The following is a 9453-nucleotide window of genomic DNA, read 5'->3' as shown; positions in this document are numbered from 1 at the left end:
CCACCACGCCCAGCTAATTTTTGTATTTTTAGTAGAGATGGAGTTTCACCATGTTGGCCAGGCTGGTCTTGAACTCCTTACCTCAGGAGATCCACCTGCCTTGGCCTCCCAAAGTGCTGGGATTACAGGCGTGAGCCACCATGCCTGGTCTATGTACCATATTTTCCTTATCCATTCATCTGTTGATGGATGCTTAGGTTGCTCCCAAATCTTAGCCATTGTAAACACTGTTGCCACAAACATAAGACTGCAGATATCTCTTCTACACACTGATTTCCTTTCTTGTGGGTATATACCCAGCAGTGGGATTGCTGGATCCTATGGTAGCCCAAGTTGTATTGTTTTGAGGAACCTCCAAACTGTTCTCCATAGTACTAAATGCTAACTAATTAAAAATCATATGTAAACAGTAACATGTGACTACTGGCTACCATATTGGACAGTATAAATCCAGACTGTGGATTCCGGGCTAGCCAGCTCTGGGACAGTCTTTCTGCCCCTGAGTCTGTGCTGCAGGCAGGGCCCACAAGTTTCTATCCATCTGTCTATCACAGGAACTCTTTGAGAAGACCCGGCTCGTGTCCTTATGCATATATGCATCCTTGGTTTCCACAGCAGTTTGACTTCCCTATGCCTTGCATGTAGGTGGGCGGGGGGCAGAGAAAAACAGCTGCTTGCATCAAGCAGGTTTTTTTCTTGCAACCAAGCCAACTCAGGCTGATTTAAGCAGGATATACACTCATTACAAGGACATCGAGAGGATCACATATTCAGCAGGAGGGCAGAAGAACTAAGTTCAGCCTCCTACGGACTGGACGGTGGCTTGGGTCAAGTGAGGAGGTCACAGTCTCCATTGCTGATACTGCTAGCTGCAGTCACTGGATGCCCCCATTTACTGTGCTGCTGCACGTGCTGCCCTAAAAAGATTATCCTTCTGCAGCCACTGCCAGCACCCTTGTCATGGTTATAACTCGGGGGCGATGTGTCTGTTTGGTGGTGACTGAGCCATCTGGCCACCTGCTAGCTGCAAAGGAGGCTAGAAAAGCAAGTAGCTGCCACTTTCAGCCTCTATAATGGGAGGCAAGATCTGCCTTAGCTCAGGGAATTCCACAAAGCCAAGGAGCGGGCTCAGATGCTCAGCGATGGTGCGAATGAATATTCATTCATGACTACTGCATAAACTCATTCAAATCTCCATTGAGGCAAGCGAGAACTGCATCCTGAATCCTCTAGATTCCGGAAAGCCTATTGTGAATGTAGGCAGGCTAACAGGAAACTAGAGCCAAGGCCCATTGTATTGGCCACCCTGTGGAACTGCCCTTCCCGAAGGGCATGGTGATGTGGTGCCATAGGTGGACAGAAAGGATGTTATATGACACAGCCCCGTGAAACATACGTCTATCCTAAGAACAATGTCCACGACATGTTGAGGACATTGTTCATGACCCTGCACAGGGTCCTTTTTATGAGAAACGATGAGTGAAGTTGCTCTTAGGCCTCAGAACTGGAAATGCCATGCCTTGGCTGACCAGCCGTGAACAGCGTGAATCAAGGAACTGATAGGCACCAGCTTCGGGTTGGCTGCTGGAAAGCTGAGGGCTAAAGCCAATGCCCACCAAGAAGACCCCAGAGTAGATATTTTACATAAATTTTTCGTATTTCCTTTTGCCCTGATCTTGGCACCAACTTTCAAGTGAGTGATGTATTTTAAAGGTCAGTTATAGGTTTGTAATCCACCTCAGCTCCTTTTTGGGGCAAGTCAAAAAAACAAACAAACAAACAAAAAAAAAACATAATAGTATCAGCCCATAAGTATGCCAACAGGTCATTTCAACATGCCGGAGATGCAGATGGGCCAGTGGGCTCTCTGCCTGGAGAGATGGGGACTCTGAGGCTGTGGAAAACTGCGAGGGCCCCCTTTGGAGGCTGAAGAGGTGAATGTTCATTCATGAAGAGGACAAGGCAAGGAAGACCCTTCCAAGCATCAGGAGCAAAACCAATATTGACGTTTGGTTTTCAGCCCTTTTTTCCTAACATTCCCTGCTGCAGTCTGGAGGTGGGGTTTTAACACCCAGGTTCCTGGATGGTTTTCTCTGACTCACATTTGTGCCTTCCACATTTTTCCAATTGTAGGGGGGCTGGAGCAGAGTGGGAGAGGACTCTGGTGCTAAATTAAGAGGCTATTTTCTGGCCCCACTTCGATCCCATCTGCCCCATTTGGCTTCCATCCCCACGACAGGTGGGCCTGGCACAGCAGCTCAGGCCTTTCAGTTAATTGTGGGCGGCTCTGAAAAGGCCTGTTCACTCACTTAGGAAAGAAACACCCAAATAAATCCACCCCCTTTGGTGGATTTAGCAGCCAAAGTAGCTTTCTAGAGAGCAAATGGTGCCAGACCAATTTAATTTCCTTGTCTGATAGAATGAAAGAGCACACAGATAAGGAAACAAGCAATAGATGCAATCTCCCGGGCTGCACAACAGCTGCAATGCTGCCCGACGGATATCCTCATCAGGCGAGCAAAATGGCAGGGTCACAGTGGGGTGAGATACAGAGGAGTCAAGCAGCACTTGATGGGCCAAATGCCTGAGGCCCTGGAGCCCTGGGTGGAACCTAGGCTCTGGGGCCAAGGATTGAGGTGCAGTGTTTCAAAGATCCTCCTGAGACTGAAGGGTTCCTTTAGTTTACAATTTGGTGACCTTCCTGATGAGCTTCAAGCAAGGTGCAGAGGATCTCTCATGGGAGGGGGTGGTGTGGCTGCAGGGCCCCTTGGTGGTGGGAAGCTTTACTGGGCTATGGAGCCACGGCTGTCCTGAGAAGGGGCTCCTCTTCCCCGGGCCTGGCACCTTTTGTGTGAAACAGCATTTTATGTTTTAAAGAGCCTGGTCTCGGGTGTCTTGGGCGTCAAGCAGATACTGAGATTGGGGTGCCATCTTTGATTCTTCTTATTAGCTGGGTGTGCTCAGACGCGTCACTTACCCTTTCCAGACTTCAGTTTCTTTGTCTGTGCAATGGGAATAATTCTGTGTACCTTGTTGTACACCGAGCATTAGAGGCTGAAATGAGTGTAAAATGCACAGTGCCTGGCACTCAGTAGGCAGCAATAAATGTCTTTCCTTTTCCCTCCTACACTCATGCTTCCCAGTGCACCCCAAATGGTTCATGCCCAATGAAACACCACTGGTTACATTAGCCCAGATATAACATTGTCATAAGGGGTCTATGTAATAAAATGAAAATCCCTCAGGGGCCCGGAGTCCCAGGACAGGAGCTGTGTAATGAGACATAATCAAATAAAAAGTAAAGCACACAGGAGCATAATCACAAATGAATATAGCCAGTTGGACTTTGTATTAGGGCACTCCAGAGAAACAGAATCAATGGGAGGTGCGGATAGAAGGGGAAATCCATTTTAAGAGATTTGCTCAGGAGGTTATAGAGGCTGGCAAGTTGAAAATCTGCCAGGTGGGTCACCAGGCTGGAGACCCAGGGAAGAAGTCATGCGGCAGCTGAAGTCGGAAGGCTGTCTGCTAGCAGTATGCATTCTCGCTTGAAGGAGGTCAGTATTTGTTCTATGAAAGTCTTTGACTGACTGGATAAGGCCCACCCACATTATGGCAGGCAATCTGCTTTACTTGAAGTCCTCCCATTAGAATGTGAATCTCATCCAAAAACATCCCACAGAAACATCCAGAATAATGTTTGACCAAACACCTGGGCACTACAGTATCCAGCCAATTTGACAAATTAACTATCTGCTCAGGGGAACCTCCTTTCAGTCCCCACCTCTTGCCCCACTGGGTTAGGGGATACCCTTCTCTGCTCCCAGGGCCCATAGTCTTCTTAGAGCCAAGGCTCATGGCCTACCCAGCTGCGTATCCTAGTGACTAGCAAAGGGCCAGGCACATAGTAAGTGCTTAAGTAATGCTTATTGAATGTACAAGAACTAAGAGAGTGCAGGTGCTTCATGATTTCACAGATAGCCCTTCTGTCATCTTCTTGAACTAGGAGGATGCAGGAGTCCTTAGCCTGTCCCCCAACATCTGGATTTAGCTCCACCCAGGTATATAAATGGCAGTGTGGAGACTACCCGCCAGCTTTCCCACTTACTGGCTGTGTGATTCAAGACAGCACACTTCACCACTGGGGCAAACAGCAGCCACTCAACACACAACAGCTCTCATTCCGTAAAACCAGGATTAGCGAGAGAAATGCCTGCTGGGAAAGTTGACCAGACAGTGGGTATTCTGACATACCCCCAGGAAAGTCTAGAGAATCTTTGGCCCAGGCTTAGGACAAAGCAAGACATGACAATGTTGGGGAGGACAATCAGGGCACTGTTATTTGAGTCTCTATAAAGCGTTGGACACATTTGATTCCATCACTAAATCATCACAACAACTTTCCAGGCAGGGAGGGCTTTTAAAAGTGTTTTGTGCCATGAGTCTATGGACCTCTCGTCAAATAAAGTTTTCAACTGCATATAAAAAAATTATAAAGGAAACCAATTAATTTAAAATGCAGTTTTTATAAAATGAAAAAAAACATGTGTGATATCATGGTGTAAGTGCCTCATTACTCATGCATTACATATCTAGCAGCAAGTCTAAAAGCAACTGTAATTTTGAACCGGATGAATACAAATGATATTTGAAGTTATCTGTAACAACTGTAATGTAATATAGAAGTATGTGTGGTTTGTTCTGGCGACAAAGTCACAGGCTGCTAACAAATGTTACTGACATTCATCATCAAAGAAAATGCTAAATTTTAGTTAGAAATTTGTGAAAAACAAAAGTGATTTTTTTTTTCCAATCCAAACCCGAAGACCCCCCTCTATTTCATTCACAATTTCCTTGGATGTCCATTATTAAGGTAAATCTTTCTATCCCCAATTTACAAATGAGGAAACAGGGGTTCAGAGAAGTTAAGCAATCTTTCAAAGATCACACAGTAAGTGAAAGAGCCAGGGCTCAAACTCAGAAGTGCTGTTTGCCGCCTAAAGTTTGCTCTGTTTTCACTATACACAGCCGTGCTTCTCAATCATGCTCACTTGTGAATTTGTTAAAATGCATATTCCTGGGCTCCACCACTCGAGGTTCTGACTCAGCAGGCCCGCGGCAGGGCCTGAAATTCTGCACTTCTGACCAGCTCTCTGATGATGCTGTGCTGCTGACCCTGGGACCACACCGAACTTCCCAGTCATGATTCGGGGCAACTCTATTCAAAGCAGTGAGTCACCCAGTCCTTGACTTCTGAGCGGGTGAAAGAGACGATCACTTTGGACAGTTGCACTGACAGTCAGAGAGCCTTCGCAGTCAGATGTGCTGGTGCAGGCTTGTTCTTACCACCCCGTTGGACTGTCTGCTTCCCCCTTTCCTTACCGTCGCTCTTTAAGCTGCCTGCTTTGATCATAATCCTTCTCCAGGCTGCCCTTTTGTTCTGTTTCACTTGGATAAAAGTGCTGTGGCAGAAGAAAAGCCCTCAGAGAGATTTGCCCTCAGTTAGGCCCTGGGGATGGCCTTGCCTGCAGCCCTTGGAGTGAGCTGAGAGGTCCCTTTCACGCTGTCCCAGGCCCTGATCCCTGAGCTGTGTTCCCGCAGAGCCCTTGCAGACAGGTGAGGCTCTGTACCAGGGCCTCACTCAGCCTGCATCTAGTCCAGGGATGCTCAACGTTGGCTGGATATGGAGAAATACTGTTGCCTGGCTCCCACCCCAGAAAGTCTGATGGTCTGGGGTGCTGCCTGGGCATTAGAACTTGTAAAAGCTACACAGGGGATTGTAAGAAACAGGCAGAGCAGAGGATCACTGGTTTAGTGAAAGGAATTGAATTGTGCACACATTTACGGAGCGCCAGCCATGTGTCAGGTACTATGTTCAGTGTGTGATACGCACCACTTTATTTCATTCTCACAGCAATCCTGTGAAGTAGGTGATATACTTCTATTTTACAGTAAATTGTCGAAAGCTGCACAATAAGTAAGTATATGACCTGGAATTTAAATCCACATTAGCCTTTCTCCAAAGTCTGAGTTCATGAAATCTGCTATTTCCCTGTGAAGAGGACATAAAAACGGCAACATTCTCTCTTACACCTAGGCCCGGGGTCTTCCTTTTAAATCAGTCTTTATTCTTTTTGCTGTGATCAAGTGTTTAGAAAACGTCACGGATCTGGAAATCCATCAGGCAGCACCTCAAGGAGGCTTGAAGATCTGCAAGGTCTTTTCCAGCTCCAGCTTTGGCTTCTGAAGTCTATTTGTCACAAAAGTGCCTCCTGTTCATTTCACTGGATGCCTCCTCTGGTGTCCTAAATGCAACATGACAAGTGACAAATGTTCTGAAAGGAAGGGAGGTCCTTGCACTACAATCATGTTGGAATGAATGACTACCCCGAGCAGACTAAATAAATTACCCAGCATTCACTTTAAGCCAGGAGAGAAGTTTTCTGGAACTTAGGCTAAGAGTCTTAAGCTCCGTAAGAGTCTTAAGGCAGCAGGATAAGGGGGAAAGAGGAGACTATGGGGGTAGAAGACATGGGAGCAGATCCAATCCTACCCCTTCCTGACCATGTGGTTCTATGAAAAGTACTTATGCTCTTGAACCCCTTCTTTGTGAAATAAATCTTGATATTTAATGCATTAATAATAAGCCATATACATTACTATATCACAAATGTTTTTCAGTTTTATAAAAAGTACTGTTTTAAAGTAATTGGCTTCCTGTGAAATTTTTTTTTGTTATGCATTTGAAAACAGACTCATAGCTAACTGGGTGTTGTAAGGATGAAAGAAATAATATAAAGAATGTTTGACACAAATATCAGGCACTCAGTAATGAACAGCTATTAATATTATCATACCTTGCTTTGCCACAAACCTGGCCAAAGGACTGTTTATTTTTTTTCTCTAAATGCTCTTGGATAAAGTTTTCAGCTGTTAAACATGTATTCTTATTTAGCCACAAGTATTGATAGTCATTTACTTACTTTAATAAAAATATTCAAACTGCATTCCAGTGTTGTCGTAAAATACTTTGGTTCAATTTCCAATCTAGAGATGAGCATATTTGTCTACAGGCATTTCCTATAAGATCAATTCCTAAGGCTTTATGTGAATATATACTAGAAGAGACCCCAGAAAAAAAGAATATAGTTGAGGTTAAAATGTTGGAAATACTGGTAGTTACCCATTCTTTTAAAAATTCACTTGGAATATTTGTACAGTACTTGAAATAAAATAAAAGCAGTGGAGACAAAAAGATAGGCACTGAAAATGAGCAGTTTTTGAAAAGCTATCATGTACAGGCACTAAGCAGGCATGTCTGTATCTATGAAATCATTAAACTCTGAGGTATGTATTATCATACCCATTTTATGGGTCAGGAAATCAAAAGAGAGGTTACAAAACTTCCACAAGATGACTGTGCTAACAGAGTGGGTCGGGGATTCAAACTTAGGTCAGTGTGACTTGGAAACGTGTGCTCCTTCTACAGGTCCTATGGCCACCAGTGAACACCTAATGCAAGTGGCTCAGCAAAGGCTGTCCTGCCTAGAGTCACATAGCTCTAGATTCATAGTCATTGAATTCATAGTCACATAGTCATTCATAGTCACATAGATTCTAGGAGACTCAAAGTTACAGGAACTCAGATATATTGTGTCTTTGAGGGAAAAAAGATTGCCTCCATCAGATTTATTTTTTAAAAGAAATTTACAAAGTCCTCAAGTAAATCTTTACTGGATAATTTAGGTTAGACCACATATTATCAGCAAATGCCTTGATGGTAACGAGAGATGTGTTGCCATACCCCCTCCCCTCCCTTCTCAAAGCACTTTGGATTGGTAGATACAGTTTTCCAAGAGGCATCAGCATAAATATTAGATCGTGAAAAGAAACACGAGGCACAATCCTCCTTTGAAAGTGGATCAAATTGGCAACACATGTAGGTGTGTCTGCTTAATGGAGTCGAGGGAGAACAAGACCAAAGATGACTTCATGTCAAGTGAAAGACATCTTCATATAGAGCTGAACATATGCAGATCCCATTAGAGCAATGCAAGTCACTTGCAGATGTTACCTGGCAGCTTTGCACCTGGCTCTGTGAAAAATACTAATTGGCTTCAAGTTATAGTCAGACACCTGATTGGCTGGGATGTTAAAAAAAATTAAATCCATCAGTGTGGGAGGCTTGCAGCATGGAGCCTATACAAGGCATTCTATGCAGAGTCCGTGCTTGGCATTGGTGAACTCCTATACCGAGCTCCAGATAGAAAACTTAAAATGATGCAGTATTACCCAATGTGGATTTAAACAAACAGAAGATTTTCCAGCTACCTGCAAAATGGAGTAAAGATTCACGCCTGGAACTGGAAATAAAAAATACCAAGTCAAATTTGGTGCTCTTAGGCCGAGGATGAGCCACTTCCTCCATGTACCAAAGAAAATGGTTCAACACTCTAGTGACTACTCTGTGCAAATGCAAAATGCTTCTTGGATGAAAAAATCAATGTTACTGTGCCTTGCAAAAATATTAATAATGCCTTGAGCAAACACTTCTCTTCGAGGAGTCCAGAACATGCTGTGCATTTCTTCTTGTTACTCCCTATGCCCTGTCTCTCTCTCTAGGCAGGTAAGTGGGTGATATTTTAGAAGGGGAAAACAAGGTGAGGCAACCTGGGGGAAGCTGCCTCAGTTCTGTCACGGACCCAGAGCTCCTTGACTGCCCAGCAGGAACCACGCCCCAGCGCCCTGATGTTGTGGGTGTCTAGCAGATGGATGCAAGTGTAACTGCTGCAAAAGCGAAAAAAGGCCAAAAGTAGGAAAGGATGGAGGAGGGAGAAAGAAAAGCTTTCACTGCCATTGTGGATTTGTAACTCCCAGACAGCAAAGACCAAAAGTTCTTAGGCTAAGCAGCCTCAAGAACAAGAAACGGTTGCTGATGGGGGTTGGAAGGGAGACAGAAAACCTAGAGGAGAGCAGAGTCAACTGCCATGCATTTCATCACGTGATCCAGAAAGTTGGAACCCTTGTCAGTAACCCGAACACCAAAAATCTCTGAGCCTCTTTTGGTTGATCAATTTGGCCCCTAAAACCAATTTACACTACGGCAATTCCCACTGCTGCTAGTGCACGAGGCACTGAGCAATTACTGCCGGGCCTATTGCTGACCCCACTAACTAGGTGTTCACGGCTCCAGATATTTCTGGTCAGTTTACGTGGGTGACACATTTGTTAGCCAGATTGTTCTTCTTTCTCCAGGAGTAACTGCTGGCCAGGCTTTGAGGGAGAACACTGTACTCCCTTGATATTATTAAATACAAGAGACCCTCATACCTTCTGACACCCACAGACTTTACTCAGAGCCCTAAGGGAAGAAGCCGCATGGAGCTGAGGGCATTACTGAGCCACACACCAGATCTGAGGGACTTCCCTTTTGGCATTCTTGCTCTATTAAAA

This window comes from Macaca thibetana, chromosome 17 (assembly GCF_024542745.1).
Source record: "Macaca thibetana thibetana isolate TM-01 chromosome 17, ASM2454274v1, whole genome shotgun sequence".
NCBI lineage: Eukaryota > Metazoa > Chordata > Mammalia > Primates > Cercopithecidae > Macaca > Macaca thibetana.
This window is presented reverse-complemented; position numbering follows the sequence as displayed.